The following is a 13612-nucleotide window of genomic DNA, read 5'->3' as shown; positions in this document are numbered from 1 at the left end:
GGCTGAAATTAGTTTCAGTAAAAGTGGATCATAGCGCCGCAAACGTTCGAACCAAACAAACCAGCCATAGGTGTGAGTAGCGATTGTTGTACGAGTGCGGCTGCGCACAAAGGAAAGTGCCGGAAAATGTACGAAATGTTGCAAATAATCATAATCAGACTGATAATAAAACACTTGACTCGCTTGAGCAGGCAAACTGCTATTGCTTGTGGGCTCGAAGCACTTATGATGACTTGCACGAAATTATACAACAGTTGAGGGGTGCAAGAAGCACTATAGATAATTGCTGCAACAACTTGAATTGAGGTATTTCAATCAGATGTTGTGTCACTAATGAAATACAACGTCCCCACACATATTACAGGGATAACTCTTATGGTAGGTCACCGCACTCTCCGCAGTAGAAGTTAACGAACTCGTTAGAGGAATTTGCACACGCATACAAATGTAGTACCATACTTTCTAACAAGAAGAACAGTGGCAGGCATACAAACAGCAACTATCACCACAGTTGCATAACGAGCTTCCTGACGTGGCGTTAAATAAAAGTATTGCAAGAATGACGCTGTGGCTGTGGAAGTGGCAAAAACGCCAGCAACATGGAAAGTGTAAGATAAGGTGCGCAAAGAGAGCTACTGTATTTAATTACAGTATTAACACCCGAACGCAACAAAAACAACATTTGCAATTACACAAGAAAGGCACAAGCAAACGGTAATACGCTTATGTAAAAAGCGATAACAACAGCATGCGGAAGAACTCGTTAATAACAGCCAGATGTAAAGCCAAGACCAATTGCACTTCCAGTTACAGCTCCAATGAGTACCATTAACAACAGCAGCAGAAGACACGCTAAGCTTGGTTTTAACATTGGCAGTGCCAGTTGGAATTTTGATATCTGCAATTTACGCTACACAAAACACAAAACACTAGACTTTGATCTAACGTGTGCGCTTTGTGGCAATTGGCCTTACTAAATGAAACACAGAGAGCAAGGCAATACATTTTTCGTAGCGAACAGAGAATTATATGTGTACTAGAAACACATCAATACTGTAGGGAAGATATGACGCCCCATTGTCGTCCTACACATACGTATTAACTTCGTATATCATACAGCGGTCGTCAAAACATATTTAACTTCGACCGAACTCACACTACAATTATACCGCTGACACTCATCAGCAACTTCCAGCGTCACCCTCTCGAACTTCTGACCCCACATTGCACATGTATGAAGAAATGTCCGCCGGTAATTTATGGGGTCTGACACAAGCTTTATTTTTCAGTTTATGATTCTCAAATGTTTGGCTGCTTCCGAAACTTTTTATGATTCTTTTAGATTGTTTCTAGCTGGTTGCAATTGCGCTTGTAAACATTTGTATGTATGCTTACAACGCCTTACGTATGCTTAAAATGCTTACGCAAGGTTTGTGGCAAACAGTGAAGCAAACAGTGTGTCATTTAGTGGCGAAGAGCCGCATAATCGAATTTCCACTGTATTTACTTTTTTGGAATGGGTATTTTAATTTCGTTTAGCTCGTAGATTATTTGAAACTAAATGAAAGTTCATTAGCTTTTAGCTTAGATGTCGCAAATGCTAACGATATATCATTAGTGTCCAAAACAGCACTTCTACTGACACATTTCTTGGTAAAATAAGGTAAAACACCAAAAACAAGTTTTCAAAACGTTAAATACATTGATTACAACACAAATTTTTGCTTTCATAATACCAGCCAAATGCTAATAATATGCTTAAAGCCACCTTTCATTCTACCTCAGTACGTAAAACTTAAAGAAACACGCAAAATTTACACCAAGTCATTAAGAAAACAGATGGCAGTTTATTATAATTTTGCTAATTTTGTTTACGAGATTCGAAAGCGAGACAAATCGTTTTAAGCCGATCTTAAAAGGCAATCTGAGACAACTAGAAGACGCAATTTTAAAATAATTTAATTGCAGATCTATATATGTATGTATGTTTAACTGTGGTGAGTCTTTTTGTCTGCATTTTTTTTTTCTTTAAAGCGTTTTTGAATGAAGTATTTAGGTAAAGCTTCCCACCCTTCATTCCACCTGTTGGACTTATAGCAGCTACGCAAACGCGGAAACCTCTTAGATCTTAAAAACATCCATGCAACAACAAAAGATTTGCTGTTGAAAATGGATTGTGATACGTCATATAAAGCATTGTGTGCTGGCACTTAGTACTTCGCATTACTTGATTGGCGCATTGAGGGCATTCAGCGCATGCGCAACACAGTTAAGTGTCGCAATGCGCCATACAAAACTAATAAAAACATTAACTTTTTGAAAACAACGTATGCGTGCATTTGTGTGTGAGTTTGCATGCGTGTAGTGTAGACAAGTATGTTAGTATAATCGTGAGCAATATGCAACACTGAACTGCAATGAACTTTGTACGCCTTCTGATGTCTTTTCAACGTTCATTGTTGTATTACTGCCGTGTAGATTGAGTAAGAAGCAACGGCAGCAGTATGCAACAGCAGAAAGAGAAAGGTTTAACCAAACGCTCAATATCTTTAATAGACACACATTCCACATACACACGCACTCATGTGCTTTGTAGTATTTATTGGTCGTTTTATAGTTATTTTTATGGTTTTAGTTCACAATTGGTGCTAATCACTTTTGGCCGCCGCACTAAAAATTATGAGCAATTTTAATAGCTTAAATGAATTTTCCATTATAAATACAAAAACAAATTATGACACGACAACTACAGCATACATATGTACACACATAGCGTGCATAAAAATCAAAAACACAAGTCTAAAATTAAGAACGAAATGAAGTGAAAGACCTTGGGTGAAAGAACGGCCGAAGTCATTAAATCCAACAACCAAACCGGAAAATAACATTAGACAGAAAGCACACCAGCAAGTTCGCACACTAATGCATACCATACATACACACACATTCACATCATTGCAATGCAGCAAGTTGCTGTGATTTTATCGCCTATTTACAAAGCTGTGCAATTTACTTATAACTCATTTCTTGAATTAGTTTCCTTTGAATTATGGTAATGTGGTTTTATTTTTTGTTGGACATTTCAATTAAATTCCACACAAAGCGGAAAAGCGCTCGGCCGCTCATCAGCCAACATTTCTCCTCTGGCTCTACCCGGCTCGAAGCTCCTTATAATCCCAATGGCAATATTAATAAAAGCCACAGATAAAGCAACAAAAATAACCACAGTAAAATAGTAATTGCAGTTAGAGATTGTGCCTGAGGCCGCCTCGCGTTTGGTTTATCTTAACAACATCAAATTAAGACCTCTGGTCACAATTACGGATTGCAGCAGCCAACACGGCTCGAATCTTCGACAACAAAGCCAACGAAGCAGCAGCGTCAGTTGCTTGCGAAAATTAGCAAACAGCGAAAAAGCAACAACTCACACACGCAAATACCCAAATAGACAGTATCAAAGTGAATGCTAAAGTAGCAACACTAAAGACTACCATAGAGCCGGTTTTAGAATAGCGAGAGAATCATATTGAATGGAAACAATGGCGTCAAGAGGCGTCTAGGTAGCATGGAATAGTTGTCGTTCTAGTCGACACGGATGGCGAACGTTGACTGCCATCATTTGCAATTACTGAGCGTCATTAATCAGGGCCAAAAAGCACTTAAGCTGAAAGTAGAACCAGCGGCATTAGCAACAAGAATAGTAGATTCAACTTGGTGGAAGATTGATGAAGAAGTCACCAACACAAAAGAATTCTACAAAAATAATTGATACAAACTCGTTGCATAACCAGCAGAAGCCATAGCAGCACTTTCTTATAGGAATTGCCGATTTCTGTTATCCCCTACTTATGTATATAGAATGACTTTCACATCGGAACACAATGCCGAAAATGCGACTCATCCAGCTAGAATCCCGTTTCAAGACAAACAAATAGTTTTCTAATGACAAAGTGGGAAATTAAAACATGTATTTTTTTTTAATTTCAAGAACTAAGAATAGATAGGGAGAGATCAGTAAACGTCTATTTTCTATATTGAAAATATTTTTTTGATCCAAAAATTAACACGATGTTTCGACAGGAATCGTTGTCGCTAGGAGAAAATTAGTTTTGGGTTTTGTACGACTAGATTTGAAACCACGACCTACCGAGTATTAGTCCGGCATTAAATGTGAGAGAGGGAACGCGAAAATTGCTGCTACCTATGCTGGAAACAGTCACCCACGCAAAACCGTAGACCGAATCAGCTGATATGACATATCTTATGAGAGCGCAATGTAAATTAACACTCACCACCGCTTCTACCGACCGTACGTTGAAAATTGGATTTTATTCGTAGAAACGAGTCAGCTGATTACTCTCTTGCAACACAAGGTTGCCAGTCTCGATATTTTGTAGTAATTAAATATTAAACTTGAATATATTTGAGTCAGCTGATTACTCTCTTGCAACAGAAGGTCTCGCCAGTCTCGATATTATGTAGTAAATAAATATTAAACTTGAATATATTTGAAATATTCTTAAACAAACTCAAAATCACAACCGAATACAATTATATATAAATAGGTAGACTATTTTTAATGGTAGGATTTTAGCTTTGAGCTTTTATATTATGAAAAATTATAACTGTAAAGCTAGATGTGTGCAAAATATATAATGTAATAAAAAACACAAAAAAAAGCTGATTTCTACGCTGCCATTACGGGCATAACTTTTGACAAATTTCGTTTGATACGGGCGGTGAGTACGGAAGCGCGGAATGTCGATGACTGTTTCCAGTATTAGTTATAAACTTTCCTTCTCGTGTGATCTATTTTAAACTGCGGCTTTCGTCAAACCCACTAGCTAGTTCTAAATAGTGGCTAACAACAACGAAAATACAGTAGATAACAAAAACGAAGAGGCGCCGCAAAGGCAATACTAACCAAGCACACCAATGAGCACAAGTTCAGCGACCCGACAACACAAATAATTACAGTTTTATTCGAGACAGCAAAGGCGGTACACGCGACTATATATGATAAAATTTTGTAGTAGTTGTTTTTACGTTATTACTTCAATTTCTGCGGCAATGTGTGAATATGTTATATAAATGGATTTGTGATAAGTAGAGATCCTAGCACGCACGTCCTTCATAGGCACAAAACCGCCCTTACAGGTTTGTTTAGTTGTGCTGCAAGCAGTGCCACTTTTCCTCATCAACGCTTGCGCAACGGGCACACATGTTTAAACGACTAATTAGCTGCTGTCGAATGACCTTGGCAAGGGCAGCTCTTTTTAACCTGTTTGTATGTTAGCGCCATATTGGCGCACAATTTATCAGATACGAGAATTTATTCCCTTGCTAAGTTATTTTCACAGTTTTTTGTGCGGCCCAAACACAACAAAAGCAATAAACTATAGATCAGCACTACAAGGCAATAAACAACCATTAAATGAGTCGCTTCGAACACACCTTAACAGCTTTCGACTGGACGCCAGCGACTAAGTCTGGAACGTGCGCAATTGCATTGTCCTCGTGTATGTGTGTTGGTGGTATGTGCGGCGGTATGTCGTTGGGAAATACTTACAGCTTTTTAATAGCGTAGCAGTAGCTTATTAGGTAGGCATCTATTTTTATGTGGAAGTATATACGTAAGCATATACGGCTGCATTTTTTGATTTAGCATATAGTTATTTATTTTTAGAAACCTGTTATTGGGTATTATTGTGAGTTACGAAATGTATAAAATAAGCTGCACCACCCCACATCACCCTCAATAAAAATTCAATTCAATAAGTAATTTTTAATTAACAATAGAATGGTGTTTTTAGTTTATTTTTATATCTGAGCCTCATCTTTTTCGCATTAAGTTCCAACTGCAACCGTGCAAACCTTACAAAATAGCATAAGCACCAGTCAATTGGGCACACCCGTTTCGTGCAGCAGCACAATTATGTTATTTGCCAAGGTATTAGCAGCACTTAGCGAGCGGCTAAAATATGGTGCAGACATTGGCAACAATTTCGATTGTATTAAAAAAAAAAATTTGTTGGGCATCTATGGGCGACAGCAAGCCGCTGCCTGCAATCTACGCACACTTATGAGCAGTAAAAAGAGCGTATTTTAAAGAGAGGCGTGCAGAATAAGGTGTAGGTTAGCTTAATGACTAATATATATGTAAATATCAGTAATTTTAGTTTTGACGTTAAGGTCACTTTCTTTATCAATTTATTACTTCGCAGATTTTTTTCAAGTGAGAACGACTGAAAATTATAAAAAAATTTCGCTTCTTAATTACAACTTAACATAACAATATCTAGCGAAAATGGGCAGTAAAACTTTTACTTTCTTCAAAAAAAAATTGTTTGCTGTACGTTTTGCTTATTGTATGTACACAGCAGCTTTAAGTAAAAGTATGAAAGATATTTTCTAGGAATTGAAAGCAAATAATTCGCCACATTTAAGCTTCATTAGCGCTTTTGAAGCCACACCAAATGTTCCATATTGACACGGAGAGGCTTAGTGAATTATTGAGAATAATACCACTACATACACATATATGTATAAGAAAATAAATATTATATATAGGTAGATAGTTTCTATTAATAACAAAAATACACTCTCTTAAAATATCTGCGATTTCTTAAAGTAAAATTTGTGAAAGTAAGGCAAGGCAGAATTGAAATGCCACTTTTTCATTATACATACTTGTATATATATTAGTAACGACTCTGAGCCGTCTCTTTACTGAATTAATAATTTTTAAAGCGTTTTATCTTCGTTAAATCGTTGCATATAAAAGCGAAGGAATAGCTTTTGAATAGTTTTCGAGATTTTTCATACCCTATGGGTACGCAGTGAGGCTTAAAACTATGCATATGCACCGGTAGTTCACCAAGACTCAGAACTAGTCACAAATTAGTGCTAACATACGGCGTAATATAAGTAACAATGAGATATATACATATGTACATATACAACACAGATGTAGCTGCTAATTATTTTAACCAAAATAAATGTTTACTAAAAAGTGTTAAACTCATAATGATAATAACCAACTCGCAAAAAACGATTGTATTAGCATTGCAAATCCAATTATCTCAGCTATTTACCGAGTCAATTTTGAGACTTTTTGAAAACTTCTACACATATGTAGCTACAAATAAATAAAAATTAAAATACAATACATAAAACTGACAGTCAAATTACCATGAATTTTGAGCTCTTACTCACAATGATAACTACCAAAATCTGTCTAATTTCCTTCACAATTTTCAGACTCAGTGTATTTTCAGACTAAATTACGATAAACTCGTAGCTATAAAGTATAGCATGTTTATCGTATTTATGAGTACAATATTCGCATAATAAAGCAATTTGTTTGCGATATTTTTTGCATATTTTACGATCTGCATTTCATTATTTGCTCATAATAATTGTTAAAAAGTACAATAGGTTGTGTTTAAATAAAACTTGAGCGATATAAAAGATGAAACCTTCATCAAACTTGTCTGAACGTAGAGAAAAATGGCGAAAAGAGATTGTATTAACATACCAAATCAAATTATCTCAGCTATTTACCGGGTTAATTTTGAGACCTTTTGAAAACTTTTACACATATGTAGCTACAAATAAAAATAAAAAAATTACATACATAAATAGAAAAAAACCGATTGTCAAATTAAATTTTGAGCTTTTAATTTGCAATAATTATGATAAAGTCATCAACAAATAAACCGAATTGATCATAATAGCCAGGTAGCTATACTTTTTACAAAATAATTATATTTGGTTTTAGCTGAGTAATATTTTATACGAATGAATTATGTAATTGTTTATGAAGTGTCATCTCGAATCACTTTCAAACTTTTTATACAATATTGAAAATACATATTAACAGAAGCGCTCCAGACCGCAAATGCGGAAATATCTGGCCACAAAAAATCCACTGCACTCATTGTGACAGCGGATCATTTTCACTATGAGCTTATGACACCGCACAACAGTCGAAATACTAATTAAATACAAATCATAAAGTTGCCCAATATTTGTCGCCGCCAGAGACGGGTTAAGCGCGCTGCTGTTGCTGGTACAACGCGACCAGTTTGTGAAGACATAATAAAATTAGGGCAAAATGCAAATATGCGACCACGAAGAGTGCGAAGTGTAATGTGAAGCGCTGCATCATTGTAACGTGCGCTTTGAATTCGGGTTTGGGTGAATGAAAGCGCAGCAGAGGCGCCTCACGCCATGTTTAGCACGCAAAAAATGGAATTTTAACAAGTCAGCTCAGCTGGACGTCAAAGCAGGCTGACAGGCCGTACAGGTAAACAGCTGCTTGGGCGGCGCGCACATCGTAATCAGGCATGCCATGACAAGTGTCTTGCAATTCGTACATTTACTTGACTTTTCGCTTTTATTTTGGTATTATGTTTTCAGGCGACACAACAACTGCTGCGTGAGCAACAATATTTGAGCTTGCACAAACAAGCTGGTAGAGTAGTTTTCGTTATGACGAAGCTGTGTATTTCGCAACATGTAATGGTGAAATACTCTATTGCAAGCGAACTAAGATGAAATACTTCGCACGCATTGCAATGGGTGAAATAGCCATAACAGCTGAAGATTTGGGCATTTATACGCCAAGCTTGCCAATCTTCAGTTCAAAGATTTCATATAATAGTTTTTGGTATACACAAATTTTAAGCCAACTTCGCCTAATAAATGTATGATTTTATTAAAATATTTGCTTTATGAAAATACACATAATTTATGACGCCCTTTTTTCTTCTTTACAGACTTTAAAATTCTTGTTTTTTAAGAGGTGAGTAATAAAATGCTCACATAACCAATAATTAGTTACAAACTACACCGGAGTATAAACACTTAGAGTTGCTATAAAACACGTTATTACTAGTAAATTAGCAGCGATAAACGAACAATCGACAGATCGGCTATTCGTCCAACGTCCACGACGCCATACGCCGCGTAGCGCCGCATCTCACCATACAGTCATTGGCGATGCACCAGCAACGCTTTGTGGTCACTCTCTGTTTAATATTCGAGATTGGTGATTTAGATTTGCGATCGTTGTTTGCTTGCTTTGTCGTTGCTTCTCAACTATTCGCCTTCTTGGCTAGCATTTTGTAAAGCTAGTAACTTATGTGTATACCTATTATACATGCGCAACAACAAAAGCAACAGCCACCAGTTGTTGATGATTTTAAAACAATCCGGGGTACCTAAAGGTATGCATATGATAAAACGAAGTGAATTTATAATTCAAGGTCACTACTTCACAGTTCGCTAAATTGCGTTGTAAGGCGATATAATTGCAGAATATCGTGAAAAGTAGCAAAATGTGGCGTTGAATTTTAAATGCCTCTTCGATTATACAAACAAATGAGAGACGGTGTAAAATACTAATGAACAAATCCCATCGAAATTTATGTGGCTTCACAATAAGAATATGAATTTTGGAAAGATCCGACTCAAATTTTATTCGAAAATTCATTTATGTTTCAATTTTGCTGTAAAAAAGCTAAAATCAAGTTATATCATAATTAGCGTCGTTATTGACGGAATGCCGTCAAGTTGCAAAATAAAGCTTTAGCTCGTTGAGCCATTAAATATTGGCAATGGAACCTTTATCGGAGCTCATTTCAATTAACTCCCTCAGATCCCTCCCGTCATCATCTTGAATCAGCAGGAACTGTATTTAAGTTTTCCTCGTTGTTTTAGTTTTCACCAGGATGACCTTTATTGCTGTTGCACTTTCTATCAATCAATCATAGCAATTTACAGTAATGGCAATAAGCGCATAAAAATTGAAGCAATCGTATACGTTAGCTGATCTCTGTCGTTATTGCACGCTGCATATAACGGGCTAAGTGAGACAACGGCATTGTGGCGGCGCTGTGGCACTCTGTGGTAAGCGATACGCCGTTATTGCATTGCGAATGCGCCTCGGTATTACCATTGGCTCCGCATAGCGTGAAATGTAAACAGCAAGGCGTTTCGCACCTAACCGCTTGGCTGTACAGTGCGTTCCTTAGCAGAGTAGGGGCGAGGAGGTGAGCTAACGTGTTGCATGCGATTTAGCGCTGTGGCATGAACCTCCGCACACGTAACAAAGCGGAAGCGCAGCGGCGCGAAAAATGCAGCAATACCAGCAATTGCAGGGAAAATCGATTTAACCAAAGCAGTCGCAAGGCGGCATCAAATGTCGGTTAGTGGACGAGGAAGCTAAAGTGCTGAAATCAAGCGGAATTTTTTTAGTTTTCGCTATTTGTTCTTTTTTGAATTTGGCCGCTGCACCGGGAAGTGGTCAGCACATAACCTGCTGCTGCTGCCGTTGCCGTTTTCATTCACTTTCTCAAACATGTAGCAATTCGCTACAGTGGAAATTTTCTGTGAAAATCAAGCGAAAAATGGAAAGTTGGTAAGACGAAAGTGTGTCACTAATTACCGAAAATCCATTTTCAAAACTGGATTTGTCTAATTTCGATACGAAAAAAAACTTAATAGCTACGCGCCACAAATCGTCGTAACCCAGCAAAAGCCCCACGAGTTCGTTTACGGTACGTGCAACTAAAACTGGTAGGCCAACTTTTCCAGGCATGCGAGCAAGCAAGCAGCTAGCTGCCGGCAAGAGTTCATCAATTCAGCCAGCTATGCATTCATCCATCCATCCATCCAACTAACTGACTAACAAGCCACTCGATAGCGGCTGCACGTACACGCAACGCAAATAACTGCAATGCTGACGTGCGGCTAGAGAGCGACGTTTGGTTGCCTACTAACTTTGCCAACAAAGTGGCGTAGAGTCGGTAGATTTTCAATTTTCCTTTCTGCAACCAACTTGCAGCGAGTGTTGCACCTACATATCGAGCGCACAGGTGGCCGCCGCTGTTAGCCAAAACAGGTTCTTGACCATAATCGAAGAAAGGGGCCAGCCACCAGGAAGTACAACAGCAAATGTAGGCACCGAAATGAGCAGCGAAATAGAAGCGCAAAGGCACCTTTTCAGGCGCGCCACATGCTGTGACAAGCTCTCAACGCCGAGTAGTTATGCGCCAAGGGTGCCGTATGTGCTCTGTATATTATATATTAATGTATTTTTCCAAATTTTTTTTAATAAAATGTGAAGTTATGGAAAGACGTACGTCATAACCAGTAGGTGCGTGTGTAGACTTAATACCATGTATTTAATCTGCTTATCGTGTCATATGTAATTTGTTGTTTTTTTCATAAATTCTTGACTTTTTTCATTTAGTATCAGCGTGTTTAAAAAGAAAACAGGTTTTCTGCTATTTTGATTCTACGCTACGCTTCATTGTTATTTGCTGACGGCGGCAGTAATTTTGTTTGTTTTCATAATATTTTTGTTGTTAGCTTTTATATAACTTTATGTATATATAGACAGTGTAAATAATACATGGCTTCAAATGTGTCACAGTGTATGTTTATGTACATTTGTCAGTTTATAAGTGCTAAAGTCGACTGTAAGACGACCTCATTTCAAGGTCGAAAATTCACACATTTTATTGTCATCATTTGTGTGTTGTGTTTTTTTTTTTTGTTTTTGTTTTAGCACCTTCTATGCTGACTAAGTATTTTTTATTGATATCAAGCAAAAAACTGCGTCATGTTTTTGTTGCTTCATATTATTAGTATTTGCTACTGGTTTGCGGGCAGGCAAAGCGATATCGTTTCACTTTACTTAAAATCAGTTTGTATATGAAATTAAATTCGTTTTATTTTGTTAAGCGTATATGTGAAATTCCAAAGCAGTTAACAGCAATTCGCTTGTGGGCTTTCGCTTCACTGGACTGATTTCAAAGCTGCCGACCAATGATCAACAAACAGACTAAGCATAATAAATTAACAAGTAAAGTGGCAAAATCACGCTTCAAAAAAGGAATTAGAATAATAAAAATTAACTAATTAAAAGCAGCTCTATGTGCACATTTGAACATATGGATTTGAGCACTGATTTCAACAAGTTAATCCGCAGAATATTTCAAGTATTTGTTTGTAATTTTAAATAAAAGGAAGTAAGCTTAATCAACCGCTTTGTAAACACAAAAAATTATAATATTATTTATATAATATATAATTTATATATATTACTCTTCTTATTTTTATAAAAAAGTATTTTTTGTAAAAATTAAAAAAAGCCATTTTATTGATGCAAAAACATTTATATATTTTTTATATGTCAGAACGCAGCCTAGTGCAATTTGTGAAGCAACTAAAAAGTGAAGCTCATACATAAAACAAAATGCACACTAGTTGTGTGTTGTTGCTACAACCCATTTTGGCTCTGCTACGAAGTAACAAATGAAATAGCATTTACATGCAATTGTCGTCCGTCACTTTTCCAACTTGAACGCATTTTTTTATGGAAACCCATATATGCTGTGCATGCCACTCACTAAAATAGTACCGAAATATTTCGAATAGCTGTGCTGTTGTGTTGCACTAAATCAACATTATCAGCGCCTTTATTGTGACATTTGTAACTGTTGCGGTTTTTGCCACACTGCAGTTGACAAGTTTATCGCTGGCTCAATCAATGTGAGCGCGCCGCTTCCTTCTCAAACTGTGCTAGCTGTTAAGCGTTCGCAAAAAATCACTAAACACTTTGCAGTTTGTACTTCACTATTCGAAAAACAAACGCAACAAACTAGCAACATTTTAAAAATAATAATACAAAAATAGCAATAAAAACGATGCTGAACAAACTAAACCAAGCACGCATGTGAAAGTTGCCACTTTTTCACTTGCGAAATTTCTAATCATCGCATAGCTGCGCTGTTGAATGCCACGCCATGCAGGCAACACATACATATGTACATATATATATAAGTACGTATGTGCGCGCCTGGCAGTTCACAGCACTCCACAAAGGCGCATAAAAAGCAGCCAGCAGCAAAAGCACAGCGCCACTTGTGACGATGTACAAATAGCTAAGTATGCCTATGTGTGTGACTCGTTGCATCATTCAGCTAACAACAACTTTCGCACGTTGGCAGTTGCACCTAGCGAGCAACAAATGCGACATTCGTGTGTGTGTGGGTAGTTGTTGACGGCGTTGGTCGTAACAAGTAGACAAGTGGCATACGGCAACAGGAATGTGGCGAGTGGCAAGTGGCAAACGGAGTGTGCAACTTTCAGTCTTTGCAATTTTTACGCGTACTGCAACCAGTGGAAGCTTGAAATCCGCAAGCGTAGCAATGCTCATGCGCACTGGCGCACACATGCAGGAGCACACAGGTGTACATATACATATGCATATGTGTATATGTTGTGTTATGTAGAAGTCGTTAAATGATTGCTATTCAAACGTGGTGTTGCAAAACTTGCAATTCCACCAATTTATTGGCAATCAACGCCCGAGTCCTCACCCAACTTAGCAAAAACACGAAACGTCAGCTTGGCATTTGCAACACTTGCAGCATCCAAAATGATGACAATTTATTTGGAGAACAACAAAAACAAATGCTAGCTATACCAGATTATTATCTTTATGTGTATGCGTGCATGTATATTGCACAGTCACACATATGTACACACGAGTGTATTTAAAAAGTAAAAGTGAAATTTATAATATTTGCAATTTTTCGTT

General features: G+C 37.3%; 1 protein-coding gene across 5 annotated transcripts in view; it reads left to right on the top strand.

Annotated features, from left to right (window-relative positions):
- The window catches only part of LOC106617195 (uncharacterized), a 42872-nt gene that overhangs the window by 6703 nt on the left and 22557 nt on the right, over positions 1-13612 (top strand). For 4 of the 5 annotated variants that reach the window (XM_014234220.3, XM_036372569.2, XM_036372562.2 and 1 more), the window contains exon 3: positions 8781-8806. The exons of the other annotated variant lie outside the window; for it this stretch is intronic. The gene's annotated coding sequence lies outside the window, so the exon portion shown is untranslated. The remainder of the gene's footprint in view (positions 1-8780; positions 8807-13612) is intronic. 5 annotated transcript variants of the gene reach the window in all.

Source organism: Bactrocera oleae, chromosome 5 (genome assembly GCF_042242935.1).
Source record: "Bactrocera oleae isolate idBacOlea1 chromosome 5, idBacOlea1, whole genome shotgun sequence".
Lineage (NCBI taxonomy): Eukaryota > Metazoa > Arthropoda > Insecta > Diptera > Tephritidae > Bactrocera > Bactrocera oleae.
This window is presented reverse-complemented; position numbering and strand designations above follow the sequence as displayed.